The 21,284-nt window shown below is 38.2% G+C and overlaps 1 long non-coding RNA gene across 1 annotated transcript in view; it reads right to left on the reverse strand.

Annotated features, from left to right (window-relative positions):
- Positions 1 to 21,284, reverse strand: part of LOC112673152 (uncharacterized) — a 35,154-nt gene that overhangs the window by 6,576 nt on the left and 7,294 nt on the right. The window contains exon 2 of the long non-coding RNA XR_003144690.3: positions 18,662 to 18,815. This is a non-coding gene — a long non-coding RNA (uncharacterized LOC112673152). The remainder of the gene's footprint in view (positions 1 to 18,661; positions 18,816 to 21,284) is intronic.

The raw sequence follows: 21,284 nt of genomic DNA on the forward strand, positions 1-21,284 counted from the left end.
GGTGTGTGTGTGTGTGTGTGTGTAAACTTTTAAATAATATTTTGTCAGAGCCTTTACTTTCCCTTCCATTACAGTGGGTATGTTGGGGAACCTTGTACTAGAAGAGGCTTTTGAGAGGGTGCATTTTGCAGCAATGGTCTTAGCAAGTCCTGAGTGTGGATGTGGTCTTCAGCTAGTGATTCTCCAGGGAATCTGGGTGTTCCTTCTATTTGGGGGATTTGGCAACTTAACAGGGACCTCTATATGAAAGACTGATGTATATGTACATGCAGAAAGGGATTTGAGAAACATTTGGGAGTGGCTTTCCTCTGGTCCATTATCCCTTTGGTGGTACCTTCTGTCTCGCTTGGTTTCTCGTTTCCCTGACTGTCCCTCAGTTGTCTCTGTATGTGGTGACAACCTTTGTGATTTATTTTCCTTTTCTCTTACCTGGGCTCTGATTAAAGACGCTGCCTCAGTCATTTCCAACACACCCTCTCTGCTGCCTCTTCAGCCTGCCATAGGCTCTTCTCTGATGGGACCTATACATGGGATTTGTTCCAGCTCCCTATTCAGAACTGAGGTGGACATTGGCAGGAAATAGATAGCAACTGTGATGAAGATTGAGCCAACAGTGGTTGATTTTTTTTTCTTTTTTTTTTTAATTTTTATTTATTTATGATAGTCACAGAGAGAGAGAGAGAGAGAGAGAGAGGCAGAGACACAGGCGGGAGAAGCAGGCTCCATGCACCGGGAGCCCGACGCAGGACTCGATCCCGGGTCTCCAGGATCGCGCCCTGGGCCAAAGGCAGGCGCCAAACCGCTGCGCCACCCAGGGATCCCCAGTGGTTGATTTTGTATAGTCTGGAGAACAGGGGAGAGGAGAACAGCCTTCTCTGGTACATGGCCCTGGAGGGGACCAATGAGCAGAGGCCATTGCTGGGTCCACAGGAAAGGAAAGTGAGGAGACAATGAGGCTGAACTTCTAGCCAACACAAGATATGCAGAGCTGTCTATAATCAGCACTCTTCCTTCTTAGAGAATTCTGCATTCTTTCTACAAGCAACACATGTATGTAAGCTGACCAATTATGAATTGAGAATTATTTATTTATATATTAGTTTAGTTTAGTTACCCCACAAACACACGTAACATTGACTACATTCCAGGCACTATCCTAAGGGCTTGGCAAATGCAAACTCATTTCATTCACTATAATCATAGGAAGTAGGTACCATTTTTATCTTCATTTTGCAGATGAGGAAACCAAGGCAGAGGTTAATTAAGTTGCCCAAGGCCACATTCTTAGTAAGTGGCAGAGCCAGATACAACCCTCCCCCAGAATTGTGTAGCTTGCTACGCTTACATTTTTGTTAGCATGTTAATGAGATAATGAATGAAGAACCTAGCACTATATAATATCATGTAAGAATAATAATTGTTTTTGTTGTTGTTATTAACTAGTGTTCTTACTCCTAGAGATACCTGCAGATGGCTTAAGGAACTGTGAAGAAACAGTTCCTGACTAGAAGCGCCAGTTTAAACCCTGGTTCTATTACTCAGTAGCTGTGGCAATAATTGGACATGTTACTTAATCTCTCTAGGCCTCAGTTTCTGAATTTATAAACTGGAGACGGTAACAGTCTTTACCTCATTGATTAGTGAATATTAAATAAGGTAATGTTTATATAGCTCTCAATGAAATGCCCAGTACAAAGTAAGTACCCAGTAAATATTTGTTGTTCACATTAGTACCTGTTGCAATTGAATTAAATTGCTTTCAATTCTTTGGAGTTTCTTTTCCTTTAGCCAATTAGTCACTTATTCCCGGAGACTTCCTGGTAATGTTGCCTCATATTTATTTACCAGTATGTTTCAAGCCTTGAGGGGAATTATGCCATTTAACTTTGAAGTTGATAGGACAGGTATTATCTCCCTGTTAAGAATATGGAAACTTAGGCCAGAGAGAAGAAATGAGTAGATCAAGTCTACACACAGTCATGGTAGATTTCCTGACTAATATTGATTGCAGTTCTCTAATAGCATAGTGCACATGTGTGCACGTGTGCTCACACACACATGCTTTCTTTTGGGCTCCTTAATTCTGTATCATCTAACCCAAATTCTTCAGTCCCTTCAGTCATTTTCTGTACTTGCTTCTTAGGGTGATGCAGAAGTAGGCTTCTGTAGACTGCTCTCCCCTCTTTCCTCTCCCATGCAGATTTAATGGTTTAATGCTTTGGGGACTCACCAAGTCTTGCTTTCCAGGGATGAGGGCTGAATCATCTTCTATTTTATATTTTCAGAGAGTGATAAAGGTATCAAGTAGGACTAGAGACTGCTTTATCAATGAATCTTTGTCAAGGCTGAGCCTAAACCATAGACTCCACATCTAATTTTTTGTGCAATAAATTTGGGCTAAAAATACTTTGGGTTGGTCTTTTACTTTTGGAGATAAACAGCAGAGGCATGAGGGCTAATGAATTTGGAAAAGGCTGGTTGAAGAGTGCCTTGATGGCCTTGGCCTTGTGCTGCACAGAAAGCTCCACCAGTGGTTTGGCTGTAAGATCCAACCAAGGACTCCTGGAGACTTGGGGGTCTGGGAGCAGAGGTGTTTCTGTTGCTTCTAGGAGGGCAGTTTGGTCTCCTTCCCATATGATTCCAGGTCAGGTTACATAGTTTTAGCCACAGGACATTCTCTTAAATTTTTCATGGCTAGACAGGTGCTGCCTAGAGAGGAGGTGCCATAAGGACCCTGCCATGTAGCAAGTCTGATGGCGTTGCTCTCTGCCCTTCATCTAATCCTTGACTTCTCATGCTGCCCTCCCCCACTTTCTGACCAGGACCCTCCCCAAAATACAAACCTTCTTCTAATCCCCAACCATAAATATTATTATTTCTCTGGATCTGGCTTTGTGTTTGCTAACCTGGTAAAGGAATTCTCATAAGGCTCTGAGGTGTCAATGACTATGGGTTTGTATGTTGCCCTCCTCATGTTAATCAGAGCTTTCTGGAAGTAGAACTTTAACCTGAAAGATTGAAGCTAAGGATGAAGTTTCTGGCACTGGTGCAGACCTTGGTGCCTCTCAAATTACACTATGCTTAGTCTTCTGCCCCCATAATAGGACCAACCCTGAATCTTTCTGTAAAGAGAGACACAAGCTCTTTTGATGAAAATCCTGGAGAGGTAGTAAAGTAGTGTGGTGGTTAAGAGTAAGGCTCTGGGAAGTGGAAATGCATCATACTTTTATTTATGTTTTCCAACCCGTTCTATCCTGGTGTGTGTGAGCACACATGTGCGCACACACACACATTCATTGTGTTCTGTGTTCTGTAACTTTCCTGTTTACTCAGACTTCACCCAGTGCTCAGCGAGGGGGACTTCTTGGCACAGGGAGAGGAAAATCTCCCTGTGAAGCCCACTGGCAAGCTTCTTTGCCAGTGAACATATTTGGTCATAGCAACACAGCCACATGGCTGGTCTACCATTGAGAGGATGCCTACTCCTGCATCAGTCCAAATTAAAACTCCCTCTAGCTCTGAGATTCTGTGAACTTTCCCACCTCCAACTTCTGCCAACAACTAACCCTCCTGGGTGATGCTGGCAATGGAATGTGGGAGGCACATGCTGCCATCCCTCTCCCTTCCCTTCAGTAGTGTCTGTAATAGGTGAGAGGAAGTCCAAGACCAAAAGCAACTTCAGCAGTAAGAGGTTTTGAAGTAGTAGTATTCCTTCCACAAGTAAACCCTGATTTGCAAAGGTAGCCTCACAATGAAAATCACTATGTCGAGGAGTGTTCTTTTTTAAAAAATTTATTCATGAAAGACAGAGAGAGAGAGGCAGAGACAAGAGGCAGAGGGAGAAGCAGGCTCCATGCAGGGAGCCCGATGTGGGACTCGATCCTGGGACCGTGGGATCACACCCTGCTGAGCCAAAGGCAGATGCTCAACCACTGAGCCACCCAGGGGTCCCTGGGGGAGTGTTCTTAAGGGTGAATCCTGTTCTTTTGAGGTGACAGGTAGGAAAGGCCACCAAGGACTCAGTAGTGACCCTTCTCTATGACGAAGGGGACAGAAGTCATGCATTCTCCTAGGGCTGTGACTTTGATGTTTATCTCTTGAAGGCTAGAAGAGATGGTAATATGGGGGAGGGATGGTTATCTACCATAAGCACCATGTGATGATCTGTCTAGAGGTCAAAGGAGGAATGTCCACATACTTTGTACCAAAAAAACTATGCCCCAGATGGCAGCATTAACATTCTATTAAACATCAGATTCTTGACAGAGGACATTCGAGTCTTTGCTTTCTGCCCCATACATTAGAACCTTCCCTCTGTATGCCCAGAGATGGGAGGTAAGGCCCAATACAGGGCCTCAAAGAAGGTAAAAAGGGGCACCTTAACCTTGTAGGTTACAAAGATGAAGAATTTAGGTCTAGCCCACTGCTAACCAGCTGTGTGACCTTGAGCTGGTCTTTTTTAAAAAATATTTTATTTATTTATTCATGATAAATGAAAGAGATGCAGAGACACAGGCAGAGGGAGAAGCAGGCTCCCCTCAGGGAGCCTGGTGTGGGACTCCATGTGGGACTCAATCTCTGAACTCCAGGATCACGCCCTGATCATGAAAGCAGAGCTTAACCTCTGAGCCATCCAGGCATCCCCTTTGAACTGGTCTTATGACCTCTCTGAGCCTTTCTTTCTTCATCTGAAAAATTATAATATAATTTCTACTTTGCAGGGGTAGAGTGAGGGTTAGATGAATGTCTTGGGTTGGGTTCTACAGAAGCAAAGATTGAGATAAGGATTCTGTGCAAATGATTTATTAAGGAAGTGTCCCTACGGGAGACAGTGGGACACAACATGGAGATGGGAAAGAAGCTAAGCAAGCCAGAGTCCCAGCCTCAAGTTGATCCTTCAGGGAACTCTGGAGAGTAAATTATACCTGAGAATTGACATAACTTGAAGTCAAGTTGAGCTTTCCTGTTCTAGCCATTGGCCAAGGGCCTCGGGGTAAAGGGTGGTGGCTAACATAAACTCCCAGGCATTTCTACTTCTCTGTGTCCAGGTTTGGTATGGGCTGTTAGAAGCCAAAGGACACTGTTTTACTATTTCTGTTACTGTTGATTTTGTCAGCTTCTGCAGATAAAGTTGGGGAAGAAATGAATAAATTCCACTTTGAGGTGTGCTGCACAGCTTGAAACTAACACAAAATTAGATCTTGCATTAATTCCCAGTTATTTTATAGATGTCAGCTCTCTCTCATAATTTAAGGGTAAAGCATTTATCTTTTCTTTCTTCAATTTCCTTCCGTCCCATAACATAGCATACAGAAATGTTAAATAGGGGCTGTTTGGAAACTCTTTGTCTTTCGTGGGAGAGGAATTCATAGAAAAACTTGAAAGAATAAGAGTGCCCTGAGCAGAAAAATGACAGTGTCTGCTACAGTGGGAAAATATTCATGTAGGCCAGAGATTCGTTAGAGATTACCCAAAGGGATTACACTGATTTGCTCTCAACCAGGAACAGAATACCAGCTCATTCTCCCAGACTTTCAGAAAGAGTATGATCTTCAACTATCTGCAAGCGACCTCATACTGAAAGCCCAGACAAGCAAAGGAACATTTAGAGGAGGTTGTCTATGGGGAGGGCCATTCTTCTCCTCTGTTACATACTGTGTACTCTATCCTTGAACAGGAAAGAGAGTGAAAATCCTAACAAAAATACTAAGCTCAGGCCTTCCTAGAATCACCTTCACTGTGTAGTGCCCAATGCTCTTAAGTCCCACCAACCAAAGACCTCCAGGAACACACTCCTCACTGGCGGGCTAATTGCAGCAAGAGATAGCATGTAAGATGAATCCTGGCACGTCTTGGAAAGGGGGAGTGGGCCAAGGTTCCTTATTGGGAGTGAGTTTACTTTGAGCAATTCTCAGGAAGGACTAGAGCAGCAGGGTCCATTCTGGATTGGATGCTTTCAAGAAACAGAGGGGATTCAGTGTTTTGGTACCTTGATAGTTTTCATATAGAACAAACAAGGCAGCAGTTGTCATTGGTAAAGGAACAGCAGTCACTCATGTTAGTCAGAGAAGGAGGATGTTTAGTCATTTTTGTGATTGCTGAGTGGCTTTATCTTAATCTTGTTCCAAATATGATCATGGAGTGGCCTTGTCTCAGCATTGTTTATGTTAGTTGAGAACATCATGGTCTGGCTGCCAGCAGGTCCGTTTCTCACTTTCCCTGCTTGTCAGCAGGATGTCTTTCATCTTCTCAATGGCACACCCTATTTTTTTCTCATAAAAGTTGAAGCAGCCCTACTAAGTCTGTTCCTTCAGCAACAGCACAAATTCTAAGGAGCGTGTTAGCCCTTCTAGCACCTGGGAAATACCACAAAAGAACCATGGAAATTTCATTTAGAATTTAACCCCAAGAATAACGATTCCCCTTGAGGAATGATAATCTCTCTTCTTCATAATAGCAAGGTCTAGGCAATCCAGCCTACTTCTTTATTTCTTCTTCTGGCTTTTAGGATGCCCAGGGCCAAATTTGAAACACCTTCAAACACTGACTTTTACAGTTAGCACATTTGCATGCATTTTTCTCTCTAATCTCAATTTTCTATTTCTGTTTTACTATTTCTGTTGCTGTTGATATTGTCAGCTTCTTTAGATAAAGTTGGGGAAGAAATGAATAAATTCCACTTTGAGGTGTGCTGCACAGCTTGAAACTAACACAAAATTAGATCTTGCATTAGTTCCCAGTTATTTTATAGAGGTCAGCTGTCTCTCATAATTTAAGGCATCTATCTTTTCTTTCTTCAATTTCCTTCCGTCCCATGACAAAGCATAGAGAAATGTTAAATAGGTGCTGTTTGGAAACTCTTTGTCTTTCGTGGGAGATATTTTGAGAATTCTTGCAGGCAGACAGTAGAGGTCAGCGTGGAGCTGTGCATGATGGAATGGCTGCTCATAGACCTGGAAACTTAGCCCAGTGGGCCTGAAATAGCGTGGGGCTTAACCATTCAATTCACATGTGTATTCTTTTTGCTCTGGTCATTCAACAGACAGCACTTTGCTGTGGTTGCCTTCAGTGTCACTTTAGTAATATAACTGTTTAGAGGAGAGAAGGTGGCTTTTATATATTGTTTACCAAAAAAAAATTCCATTTTAAGCACTAAGGAACTCTGAAAAAAAATGGTTACAAAATGTGTTTACTTAAATATTGTGAAATGAGGATGGAAATTCGCAGTGCAGGGTATTTGTCATCTGCTCATGACTAGCAGATGGCCGCCTCCTCCTCCTCCTCCTTTGCGAGCTGAATGACTCACATCTCACAGGGTGTGCAAATTGAAATTTCGAAACTCTCCAGAGTAGAGGTGGCAGTGCCATGACTCGATGCAGGAGTGTGCCAGCCAGATGACTCTGCCAGCCAGCATGCTGGCAAAGACTTCACAAAATGTCTCTCATTGGAAAGCAAAGCGTTTGGATGTCTCTTTGCACGTGTTCAATACACCATTTCTGAAAGGATACAGAGTATGCTTCAGGCTGTGGGTGAGCCTGTGTGTGTGAAAGGGAACAGGTAGTTTGCAAGCCCAGAGCTCAGCAGTAATCACTTCTACTAAAGTGAATCATGAAGGATGGGCTCACCTGTTTTGGCTTGTCAGCTCTAGAATGGTGGCACGTCTGCCTCCAGCCACTGACAGAACAAAGTCTGAGTTATTATCACATGCTCCAATAAATGGAAGATTAAATAGAGTTTAAAGAGGTGCAAGTCATCTAAGTTCAAAGTTTTTCTTTTTTCTCTTTTGTTTAATTAAAAGGAATTCTGGATCTACTATGCTTAACCAAAAAATCAGGGCTGTATTTTAGGCAATTATATTTGTTTAAAAATATAGTTCTGCCAGCCAGGTGGACCCACTGCTAACTTGACTTTTAGCTCTAGATTCCACTTCCCTTTCTGTGGTGGCTAGTCACCAGAGATGCCCCCACTGCGATGAAATGCACCTCCTGGTATTCACAACTTTGTGTAGTCCCTTCCTTTTGAAGTCACAGGAAGTCTCACAGGTCCCTTGGGTCTCTTGGAGCACTCACTATGAAGAATGCCAGCTGCCATGTAAGAAGTCAGCCTACCTCAATGCCACAAAGCTTTGCAGTAGCTCAAGTGTCCACATGAAAAGGCTATCTGGAAAGAGAAATGCCTGGCAAGCCCCTAGCTGTTTCAGGCATCCCAGCTGATAAGCTAGACATGTGACTAAAGAAGCCATCTTGGACATCCAGCCCAGTTGGGCTTTCTGATGACTCCGGGCACCATCTGACTTCAATGCTCTGAGATAATTCAAAACCACCTAGCTAAGCTCAGTCAACCCACAGGACCATGAGAGATAACAAGAAATTGTTTCAAGCTTTCAAGTTTTTGTGTGTTTTTTTGCACAGCAATAGATAACCTGAATACTTCATATTGGGGGGGGGAGAAGGAGAGGAGGAGGTGGGGGGAGAGAGATATCAGGTGGCTAGCAGTAACTGAATAGGTAGATTGTTAAAAATCAACAGTTGGAGGCACTTGTGATATAGCCTGAGCCTCCAATATTTTCTAAGGGATTTAAGACACTAGTGATGTGATGAACATATACTCATGAGTATGTATAATACAGTGAAAAGAGAAACAGAATGCCCTTTAGGGTTGCATGAGATGGTGACATATTCTGTGGAGCTAAGAAGTAGGAGAGAACTTGGAAGTCATTTAATACAAGAGTAGAATTGTTAGCCTTGAGGGCCCTATTCTTTATTCGTTATTGGGTATCTAGACATCTGAAATGTACAGATAAATGAAAGATGGACTACAATGTCCTGGCAAATTATTCAGAATAATGAAGAAAGGATGTTATCAGAGAAGATTAAAGGCTCTGAATTAGGAGAGCCTATCTAAACAATGGTTGGCGGGAATGGCAGCATATGAGGATGTCGGTGACAAAGAGAGAGGTATATCTTAGTTATTATAGGATTGGTTTAGAGCCAATGAGAGAGGAACAAAAAAGGGGACGAACAGTGGACTCAAGAGAAAGAGACAGGTTCACGATGTATAAATAATAAGATCTTTAGATTAAAGTCCTTTCAGTTAACCACAACCACTGCATTTAAGCAAGCAAAGTTTGGCATAGCAGAAAGAATACCAATATGCAAATTGTTGAGGTCTTTGTTCAGCTACTAATAGGCAGTATAAATTTGGCAATTCATTTATCCTCTCTGGGTCTCAGGAAGGTATGCTGTAACTTATAAAAGACTCTACAAAGCCAAAATATTCTATCAGCTATAATAAAAGGAGTAGTATTTTATGAAATCTACGCTGCTTTTCAACTATGAAATCTTACAGCTCTAAACCATAAAAACAGGCGATAATTTTAAAATTTATAAATTAGGCTTATGGACTGAAGATGTGTGTAACAAACTTTGAGATTTTATGTAATAAAATATAGAAAAAGTTGAGTTAAGGGCAAGGCTTTTTTGTTTTATTTCTTTATGTATCCCAAGTATCTAGAACAATGCCAACATGTGGCAGGCACTAATAAAAATATTTGTGACATACAGTAGAATATTATTCAGCCAAAAAAACATGAGGAAAACCTACTATTTGCAACAACATGGATGGAACTTGAAAGCATTCTGCTAAGTGAGATAAGTCAGACAGAAAAAGACAAAGACTATATGAGCTCACTTATATGTGAAATCTAAAAAGAAAACTCATAGAAAAAGAGATCAGACTTGTGATTGTGGTTAGCAGAAGTAAGGGTGGGGAGTGAGGAAATTGGAGGAAGGGTGTCAAAAGGTACAAACTTCCAGTTATAAGATAAATAAGTACAAGGGATGTAACGTACAACATGATGACTATAACATTGCTGTGTGATATATAAGACAGTTGTTACAGGAATAAATCCTAAGGGTTCTTATCACAAGGACCATTTTTTTCTTTCTTTTCTTTTTATTGTATCTATATAAGAATATGTATGTTAGTTGAATCTACTGTGGTGATCATTTTACAATATATATAAATCAAACCATAATGCTGTATACCTTAAACTTACACAGTGATGTATGTCAATTATTTCTCAATCGAACTGAGAAAAAATATTTGTGGACTGACTGAATGTGCTATTCCTGAAAAACCTAAATCAGAATGGCCTAAAAAGTAGATACAGCAACTGTAACTCTATCCTTATCTCTTATTTTTACAAAAATTTCTCAGTTCTATTGAAACAAACACTGATATCCAAATCTCTAAACAGTGTGTAGTTTTGCCTCTCTTCTTTATTTTAAAGATAAATATAGAAACATATATTTTCCCCAACAAATGTTAACTTATTAATTTAGGACTTTTTATTTTAAACTTTTTATTAAGAAAAATTTGTGTGTGTACTGGTTGTTTGTTGTTGTTGTTGTTGTTGTTGGGTTGTTGGTTTTTTTTAGGAGGGAGGGAATGAGAGAATCTTAAGCAGGCTCCATGCCCAAAATGGAGCCTGATTTGGGGCTTGATCTCATGATCCTGAGATCATGACCTGAGCTGAAATCGAAAGTTGGATGCTTAACCAACTGAGCCACCCAGGCACCCCAAGAAAAATTTCAAACACATAAAGTAAATGAAATACCCATCAACCAAGTTCAGCAATTATCAACATTCTATAACTCTAGTTTCATTTATACCTCTGGCATTTCTTTTTCCACTAGATTATATATGATTATTTTTTAAAATAGATTTTTCTACATCTAACAAAACTTACCATTCCATTTATCTCATCCTAGTATACCCATTTGCAGGTGTTTTAATTTCCCAATTTTTAAGTGAATTACTAAGTTGCAAAGAACTTCCCCAGGGCACTATTTCTTCTGATTCTGGATGCAGTAAAATTGCAACAAAAATTTTAGAAATGTTCTCTGGATGCAGTCACTTGTACCTAGCATTTCATAGCTGTTCTGTTTGGAAAAGGTCCATATCAGTCAGATTTCTTGATTGTAAACATGAGAATTCGCCATAGATGGTTATGCAACAAACTTACATCTAACAGATATGAGGTGTTTCAATAGCCCTCTGAGAGGAACAAGGCTTGAAGATAAATGGGTAGGAACAATAGTCAAATGGCACTTCAAGATGTCTTCAGGAAGGCCTCCAACTGTTGTTGCCACTGGGCACAAACACTACAGATTGCCCCTTTGATCGGGGGCAATGGATGCTGAACTGCTGCTGTCATTGTCTCTGAGAGCCATGCCTCTGCCATTATCTTTTTCAGAGAATTGCTTCCACCATTTCTACCCCTTATGTTTGTCTCCTTTATTTATTTTTTTTTGTTTTGTTTTTTTTGTTTTTTTTGTTTTTTTTTGTTTGTCTCCTTTAAACTGAAATCTCATATGGTGCACTTCATTAGCTGTCCGAGAGAGGTGTTTACAGCCTAGCTTCAGGAAAGGCTGGGAGAGTGAATTTCGTGCTTCTATGTTGGAAAAACAGGACCTATAAGAGGGCCATTCCCCAAATTTAAGTGTTCAAAAGTTCTGGACAGTCACAAGTTGGGACATGTGTTTATTAAAGTATCCTTAAATCTAAAATGGTTGGTAAAGGAAGATATAGCTGATATTTTTTGCCTACGTGCTATGAATAATTTGTTAATTTCTTCTCCAGTTTAAAACAAAAACACAACTTTTTTAGCTTAAAAAATCATATATACCACTTTCTTCTGCTTTACTGTCTTCTCTCTTCTGGATTATCTCTAGAATCTTCAAACCTCTCTATCAATTTAAAGGTCTTCACCATGTAGCAGCATTTCCTTTTTTTCTTGGTTTTCCCCATCCTACCACCTTAGAGTGTTTCTAAAATAGTTTGCATTCTAAGCCATTCTTTGGTGCAATAGTTTCCTTGCTCTGCAATTTTCTCTTTGAAAAAGTTTTCTAAAGCAGATATGCTTTCCTTGATAAGGAGGATACATCTCAAGTACTATAAAAAGATGATGTAAACTGATGCACACTAACTCACTCCCCAAGAATTTTACAATTATAGGCATGTTGAGATACTTTTTATAAGTGAATATAGTGAGCCATCTACTATTAAAAAAAGGAAAGAAAAAAAGGCAGACTAAGGAGATAAGACATTCACTCATCTAGACTTATAAAGATATTGCAGGACATTTATAATTCATATCAAACCTCTTTAGTTTGACCTGCACGATCCATCATGTCCCTTTCTGCTACTTACTGAAAGATCGTCCTTGCTCTTTCAAATGAAATTTGGATAATTTTCCTTCCAAACAACAGAAAGAAAGGGCTTTACATTATGTAAAGAAATACTGAAATGTGTTCATTACACATTACCTAGAATAATAAAATAAACATACCAAAAGGTTACTCTAGAAAATGATTCTGTATATAAAATAACTTATGCTAGCCATCCCTTGAGGGACACAAACAATGAAACCAGCACAAAAACATTTCTCTCGCAATTGCTTATTCTTCTCTGTAGTACTGAAATACCAAACTCAGTTACTTACATAATAATCACTAGTACAGTCATTTTAAATGTTTGAAAGATTTCAATTGTCCTTTCTTCCTTTAGGAAACATCATTTAATAGTCAATTCAGTGAAAATATACTACCCAAATGTTTGATGGCTGGGATTACAATCAGCCATTTGCCAGAGTCTGTTTTATACTGCTTAGATTTTTTTTAAGAGGGTGGGTTCTTTTCATTTTGTTTATCATCACTGAATGCAAATGAAACATTTAGGAGATGGAAGCCAAACTGAATGTCAATGTGAAATATGAATAAGGCCAACTTTATTCTGATTAATCAGCTTCTGGACTTGACTAAAACCCAATTTCATAGCAGTTAAGGGTTTGAATATTTTGCAGTCTTCATTGCTAGCTTAAAGAAAAATGTATTAAAATAGTATGCTTTTCCATTAAAATGTTAAAGGCTTACTCTGAAACAAAAAACAATATTCGTATCCAATAAACACTGACAGAGGTAAGAAAGAAAAAAGCAAGAAACATTTGAAATGAAGTTTTTACTAGTTTTCTATTGCTGTGGAACAAATTACCACAAATTTAGAAGCTTAAAACGGTATGCATTTATTATCTTATAGCTTCCATAAGTCAGGAGTCTGGTCACCATTTATCTGGGTCTTCTGCTCAGGGTCTGACAAGGCTACAGTCAAGGTGTCAGCCAGACTATATTCTCATCAGAGGCCTGACTAGGGAAGGTTATGCTTCCAAGTTCCCTTAGGTTGTTGGAAGGATTCATTTCCTTGTGGCTATAGGACTCATGGCAGCTTTCTTTTTCAAGGTCATCAGGAGAATGGAAAGCAAGTCTGTTCAGAAGCTTATATATAAATTGCAATGTAATTATGGAAGAGAGATCTCATAATATTTGCCATATTTTGCTGGTTAGAAGCAAGTTCTGCCTTCACTCAAGGGGAGGGTATTATATGAGGTGAACATGGAGGCCATCTTAGAATTCTATCTACTACACAACTGAAACAGTATTTTGACAATTGTCAATGAAAATCAAGACAGTTTACCAGACAGAGCACCCTTTGATTAACATGGTTTTTGGTATTTATAACTATAAGATTAATAACCACAAGATTCTGAAGTATTTCAAGGATTTACAGGAAACATGTTGAAAGATTCTCTTGGCTATGCAAAACATAGCAGAGTACACTGCACTGTTGTGGCCCTGACCAGTTTTCAGTTCCAGCCATAGATGGGCTTTGTGAATCCACCCTGTCCACAGTGTATAGGGGCATACCTGAATACCACAAGCACAGACGATCCTGTTTGTGGTACCACTGATAAATTATCCCTACTCAAGTGAAAGGGAATTGTGACCCTAGAAAGACCACAGAGTCTGGTCCAGCCACTACAAGCACAGTCTTCTTTGAATATCAGCAGTGGGTTTAGTCATCTCAAGAGGAGAATTAAACCAAAATAAGGTTAAACGTTCTTTATGTGGGGAAAAAAATAACCTGGTAAATAGTAAATGGAAATTAAAGGCTACAGTTCCTCCTTTTGAAAGCATACTTGTGCTGCAGGTCTTAAAAATTCTGTATTCTGTAGACATTATCTTTAGTATGTGTTTATGTATAGAAACAAGATTATAGACCCAAACTGGTGTGGGAATTGAGGATAATATTAACTTTATGTATTTTCTATATTGTGGGAAGAAGAATTAAACTATATTCCTGTGTTAGTTGAATTCTCTAAGAAGTAGATGCTGAAATAAAATTGTGTTTGTGTGAGGGGGGTAGTAACTGGGGAGTAAACCTATGAGGAAACAGAATTTGTCAAGGAAGGTTGCATCTGACATAACTCCATATGACCCACAGAGGTTACAGAATCTGACCTTCAATTTAAAAAATCAAGAAGTCCTATGGCTTTGTAGTATCTTTATAGTATCCTTGTTTATAATGATGAGGACTATCTCAAAACCTCAGAGACTTATGCAAATTCTGAGCCTATCCACATCAACTCTTCATCTTAAGATGGGGATGAATCAAATCATCCTGTTGGTGTAGAATTTGACATTTTTGAGATAGCCCTGGTAGGTGGTCATATGAATCCTTTGCATGGCTAGGACACTAAGAGGTTGTAGACATTTGAATCTTTCTAACTAAATCCTCTAGGTCCACCTTGAATTACAAGCAGGGCAGTATTTTCTAGTGGTTTCTTTTCTTTTTCTAGTCCCTTCCATGTTGGAATTCACTATTATTTTCTTTATTATTCTAAACACTTTCCCAAGGATAATTCATCAACTGCCATGGTTTCAACCTATACATGTATTGCAGTGGTTCTCAACAAGGGGCTATTTTGCCTCTTAGGGTATATTTGGCAATATCTGAAGACATTTGGTTGCCATAACTGGGGAGATTCTACTGGTATGTAGAGTATAGAGACCAGGGATGCTGTTTTATATCCTACAATGCACAGGACAGTCTCACCACAAAGAATCATCCACTCCAAATTCTCACTAGTGTCAAGGTTAAGTAGCCCTGCTGTATAGGGACAACTTAAATTCCACATATCCTGCCGAGGTTTCACTTCCAAGATTTGCATGGCAAGATGAGGAATCTGTGACCTATTTTCTAAATAAAGTAAAGTAAAATAAAGTAAATAGCAACATCATCAAATGAAGAAATACTGGGGAGCAAAGCTGATGTAGCCATTAGACATGGTAGTCCCAGTGCCTGCCTAGGACCCACAATACTTTTAAGGGCCCACTAAAATGTTTTAATTGTAATTTGTCTTGAAATCAGAAGAAAAAAATGATAATAGTAAAAATGAATATATTCTAACGAATCAGCTGGGATTATATTTGTCTTTATACTAGCTCAGTGGTAAAACATAATTTTTTGGTTTTTCTTTTTTAATAAAGGAAGGGATCCATGAAAGCAAAAGTGTCTAGGGTTCACAAAAATCATAATACAGTCCTTTTAGGGAGAAGAAGGAGGCATAGGAAATTTGAAGAGTGGATAGTGTGAAATATCCGTATAGGCAGTGGAAAAGCCATTTTAGGAAAGAAATGTATGATTTTTGGTAAGCCTGCCAGATGTTATTAAGTGCCCATTTGGGGTTGGTATTCATCAATTTATAGACAAACCAATTTGTCTGATGGTGTAATTCTCTTGCAAAATTCAGCTGCATGGACATGGCACAAAGCCAGCAAATGTTTGGGATTTTCAGTGCTGACTATTTGGAGTAATGACAGAGAAGCAAAGGAGATAAGAGAATGTATACAATAATGAATGGAGGGAACTAAACTGGACAAGGGGTAAAAAAGTAACAGAATGGGGCCTCTGGATTGAGATGGAAAAGTCAATAAATTAGAGACTCCAGTCAGGTTGAACTGTAACCTGTGTGTTATGATGTGTCCAAATATCTACTTCTGCATATATCAAAAGTTAGACAATTTGACAATATAGATTAGTTACTCTGGGAATTGCCAGAGTGATTTTGTCAAACTTACCAATTTGTCAAGTTTTCTATTACAATGCAGACATTCTTAGAAAAGGAATAACCTATATTCTTTTTTGTTAGCACCTTAGCTTATAGCTAGTTGTGGTTGGATCTGATAGGGAATAGGCTTGAAGGTGGACCTAGGAAACAGGCCAATTCAAACTTAGATTTATTTGCCAAAAATCAATGCAACTTGCACAGTGGCCAACATGACAAAATTGCCAATTGCAGTATTATTGATTCACCAAAAAATTGTCTCTGTTTACTAGTATAAAATTTGTAGAAATTTATGTTGAATAAGACAGTTCACCAGACACTGAAGATTTTTTTAAGTTTTATTTTAGTTAATGTAGTTTAGCTTAAGTTTTACTTTTAGTTTGCTGTAGCCATTTTACCACAGCCATTTTGCAGTAGATTGCCAGTTTGATTCATCGAACCTCATTTTCTTGTGTTATTCACATGTCAGAAAATGAGCACTTTTCAACTGCCTATTAGGAGATAATTTTCCATGGATCTCTCATGTTTCTGCACATCATGTAAGCTAGATAAGCATTTAGTAAGCAAGATGAGACTGTCCTTTGTTCTGGACTATCCTTTCAAGGATATTTGTTTAGTGAATGGTATCTCCCTCCTAAGCAAAGGGCAGAAATGTTTACTTTCCATTTAAAAAGATTTGGGTTCCCTAAGCTCAGTATTCTTCTGTAATGCAACCCACTGTGTGTGTGGGTATCACTTGGCCCTCTACCCATTACCTTGTAGGAAATGGGCTCAGGAAACCTGCATAAAAATGCTGATATCTTAACTGCTGCTATTTCTTTGAGTAATAAATTGTCCTTCACTTCTGACCTAGAAGTCTTGTGTCTTCTACTGGCATCCATGAAACTGTATCAGACTAAATTGTTAGATTACGAGAGTGAAATCCCAGACACTTCTCAGTTCTTGACATGAACTAAGAAACCCTGTTTCTCAAGCAAACTATTCATTTTATGAAGTCAGTTAAAAAAATCTATGAATTAAACACAAAATACTAGGAGATGAATTTAAAATATGTCAGATAAGCAAATCCCTCTACCTTGGTTCTGAAATCCTTGATATTTGAGACATGTGCAACACTTGTAATTTGAAATATACAAATAATTCTCAATTTGAAAGGTCATATATACCCACAGTATTGAAAAACCTATAATACGTTAAATTTTATTTATGATGAAAGGCAATGGCAAAATAGCTACAGAAAAACTAAAACTAGACTCAAATCTGTGTGCCAGTAACCTAAACTGCACATAAATCTCCAAAAGCTGCTACAATCACCCCAGCCAATTTGAATCGCTATAAATGTAAATGGTTAAATCAATCAGGTTTTCAAATAATTTGTAAATTTGGCAAATTCTCATTTATTGACTTGACCTAAATAATGCAGGGGATAGGGGAAGAGGGTAGAGAAGCTAGGGACATGTGGGAAGACACCAAGGCAGACTTCCCCAACTGCATGGCTTAATCGATAACACCAGCCTGTAGCCAAGGGAATTTTCATAGACAGATAACATACACAGAATTAGTATCATTTGGCCTTTCTACATGAAACCTGGTACAAACTAATTTCACCATCAAATTGAAACAATCACATTTAGTAAAAGCTATAGTGATTAAGAGCTGAGGCTTTGCTGACCTCAGTTCAAGACCTCACTTTTACAATTTTGCCTAATCTCTCTAAGCCTCAATTTCCACATCTTGAAAGTAGAGATAATCATAGTACTTGTTTCTCAAGGATGTTGTAAGGATTAATTGAAATACACATTTAAATTGTTTAGCGTGACAGCTGCCACTTGGAAAGTGCTTAATAGTCCTAGTGTGAGATATTATTAGGAAATTTACTTTTTGAATTGGAATTTCAAAGCACCTTATCAAATAAACTTATTTCCTTTTGTGTTTTGGTAATTTTTCCTTTACACATTTGAGGGAACAGTCACAAAAATATAGCACTTTCTAAAGGGCTAGATTAATATTGGATGAGAATCATGTGTTTTAGAAAATCCATATACTGCATACCACTTTGCAAATGTTTAGGTTTTGGCAGCACAACAAACGGATTTTACAAAGACTGTCCTTTAATTATTAAACCTCTATGTATTAACAGGAAATCAATCCGTGTGGTATTTTTTGATCCATTTGCACTTAATTAATAAAAATATGGTGTTGTAAAAAGTATTTGATGTTCAAGCAGTTCTTTACCTCCCACTTTCTTTATAAGTTACCCTTTCCTTTTGGAAGCTCAGTTTTGGAAGTTGAGTGATATGGCAATTAATATTCACCTAAAATAAGTCTGCTTTGCTTTAAGTACTAAGTGCTGCAAAGCCAGGTAGATAACATGACTCAGTATCCCTGGAGATAGAAATTATTGTCTTTATGGTCATTACTGTCAAAGAGACAACAGTTGGAAGAAAGAAGACTGCCCTCTGATGAATCCTGCTACCTTTATCAAGCTAAAATTAGTCAAAATTGGGGCAGATCCAAGTGCTATTATTTCAATTAATTGAAATTATTATTGACTATAATTTATTGAGCACCCACTATGTGACAGGTGCAAGCTTATATTTACTTACTTAATTCTCACAACAACTCTATGATGTAATATTGCCAACTATTTTCTTTTAACAGATGAGAAAACAGGCTTAGACAGTTTAAAGAACTCACTCAGGATTATCCAGCTTGAAAGTGACAGAGCCAGATGTTGAACCTTGAACCCTGAGTCCATCACTTTATGCTTCAACTGGGCCTGATAAAACCTTGGTCTTAAATTATCAGCATTCTGGATACATCCCAGGACTGGCCTGAGTTAAATCAGGATCTAGTCAAGAAAAAAAGAAAGTGAAGACTCAGGGGAAAGGGAGAATAGCAAGATAATCTGGCATTATTCATACCTCTTTGGAGACATTATTTCAAATTTTTGGTTATAGACAGTTTCTTCTGATAACTAACCCTTTATCCAATGAATAGAATGAATGAGGGTGCTCCAAAGTCCTGCCACTGAGAGTTCTATTGAAGGAAGGTGAAGACCTAAAAAAGTTTCCTGGGTCTTGTTTCTAACATTGGGCATTTTAGAATGAAGTTACAGATACTTCAGAAGGTAAATAAACGCACATCGGGATTCAGTTTAGCTATGAGTGACAAAAAACCCTAATGAGCAGTAGCTTAAATCAATTAATATCAATTCTTTATAAACTCTTCCTAACTCATTCTATTAGGCCACTATTTACCCTGATACAAAAACTAGACTGAGATAATATTTCTAAAAAGAGAGAGAGAGAGGGACGCTTGGGTGGCTCAGTGGTTAAGTGCCTGCCTTCGGCCCAGGGAGTGATCCTGCGTCCCGGGATCGAGTCCCACATCGGGCTCCCTGCATTGAGCCTGCTTCTCTCTCTGCTTGTGTCTCTGCCTCTCTGTGTCTGTCATGTATAAATAAATAAAATCTTTAAAAAGGAGAGAGAGAACTACAGACCAATATTTATTATTAATATGAATGTAAAAAATCCTCAACAAAATATTTTTTTAAAGATTTATTTACTGATGAAAGACACACACACACAGAGAAGCAGAGACTTAGGCAGAGCGAGAAGCAGGCTCTTCACAGGAGTCCGACACAGGACTCCATCCCGGATCCCGGGATCACGACCTGAGCAAAGGCAGCCACCCAACCGCTGAGCCACCCAGGCGTCCCCCTCACCAAAATATTAACAGACTATCAATATATGAAAGAAGTATACACCATGATCAAGTGAGACTTATCCCAGGAATACATAGTTGGCTTACTATTTGAAATCAATTAACATAATAAACCATATCGATAGAATAAAAGCCAAAATCATATGATTATCTGAATAGACTGAGGAAAAAGCAGTTGATAAATTATAGTACTCTTTCACGATAAAAACACTCAGTGACCCAGGAATAGAAGGAGACTTCCTTAATCTGATAAAGTGCGTCTACAAACAACATTGTACTGAGGATTCTAGTCAGGACATTTAATCAGTAAAATAACAATAGACATCCAGATTGGAAAGGAAGAAGTAAAACTCTCTTTAATCACAGATGACATGCTTTTATAAATAGAAAATACTAAGCAATTCACTAAAAAAATTATTAAAGCTAATAACAAGTTCAACATATTGCAGGATACAAGATCACTATACAAAATTAATAGTGTTTCTATATATTTGTGGTGGAAAATCCAAACATAAAATTAAGAATACAACTTCATTTGTAGTAGCATCAAAAAGAATAACTTTAGCAATAAGTTAAGTGTAAAAGTTATGCCTGAAAACTACAAAATATGGTTGAAAGAAGTTTTTTAAAGTTCTGAATAAACAGAAAGATGTCCTATTTTCATGGATTAAAATACTTAATATTGTCAAGATGGCAATACTCTCCAAATTTATCTATAAATTAAATTCAATTTCTGTTGAATCTCAATAGACTTCTTTGTACAAATTGAAAAGCTGATCTGAAAATTGATAAGGAAACTCAAGAGACCAAAAATAGCCAAAACACTCTTGACAAAGAACAAAGTTGAAAGACTCACATTTGCCAATTTCAAAAGTTATCAGAAAGCTGTAGTAATCAAGACAGTGGTACTGACATAAGGATGGACATAAAGAACAATGGAACAGAATTTAAAGTCCAGAAATGAACCAATATATCTATAATCAGTTTATTTTGATTCGTGTGCCAAGACTATTCAGGAAAGAATAGTCTTTTCAATAGATGGTGGGGGACAAATGAGTAACCACATGCAAAAGAATGAATTTGGATCTCTTTTTTTATACCTTATTTAAATATTAATTCAAAATGGATCATGCTGTAAATTTGGGACCTAAAACCATGAACCTCTTAGAAAAAAATGTAGGGGTAAATCTTCCTGACCTTGAATTTAGCAAAGCCTTCTTAGATCTGACATCAAAAGCACAAGAAACCAGGGGAAAAAATAGGTAGACTGGACTTCATAAAAATTAAAAAGGGTTTCTTTTTTGCTTCAAAGGACACCATCAAGGAAGAGAAAAGACAAACCATGAAATATTTGTAAATAATATATCTCATAAGGGACTTGTATCTACAATATATAAGGAAGATTTACAATTAAACAATAAAAAGCAAAATAATTGAATTTAAAAATGGGCAAAAGATCTGAATAGATGTTCTTCCAAAGAAGATATAGAAATGGCTAACAAACACATGGTCAATATCACTAATCTTCAGGATAATCCAAATCAAAACCACAATGAGATACAATTTCACACTCATTAGGATAGGTATAACATTT

Source organism: Canis lupus, chromosome X, assembly GCF_003254725.2.
Source record: "Canis lupus dingo isolate Sandy chromosome X, ASM325472v2, whole genome shotgun sequence".
NCBI lineage: Eukaryota > Metazoa > Chordata > Mammalia > Carnivora > Canidae > Canis > Canis lupus.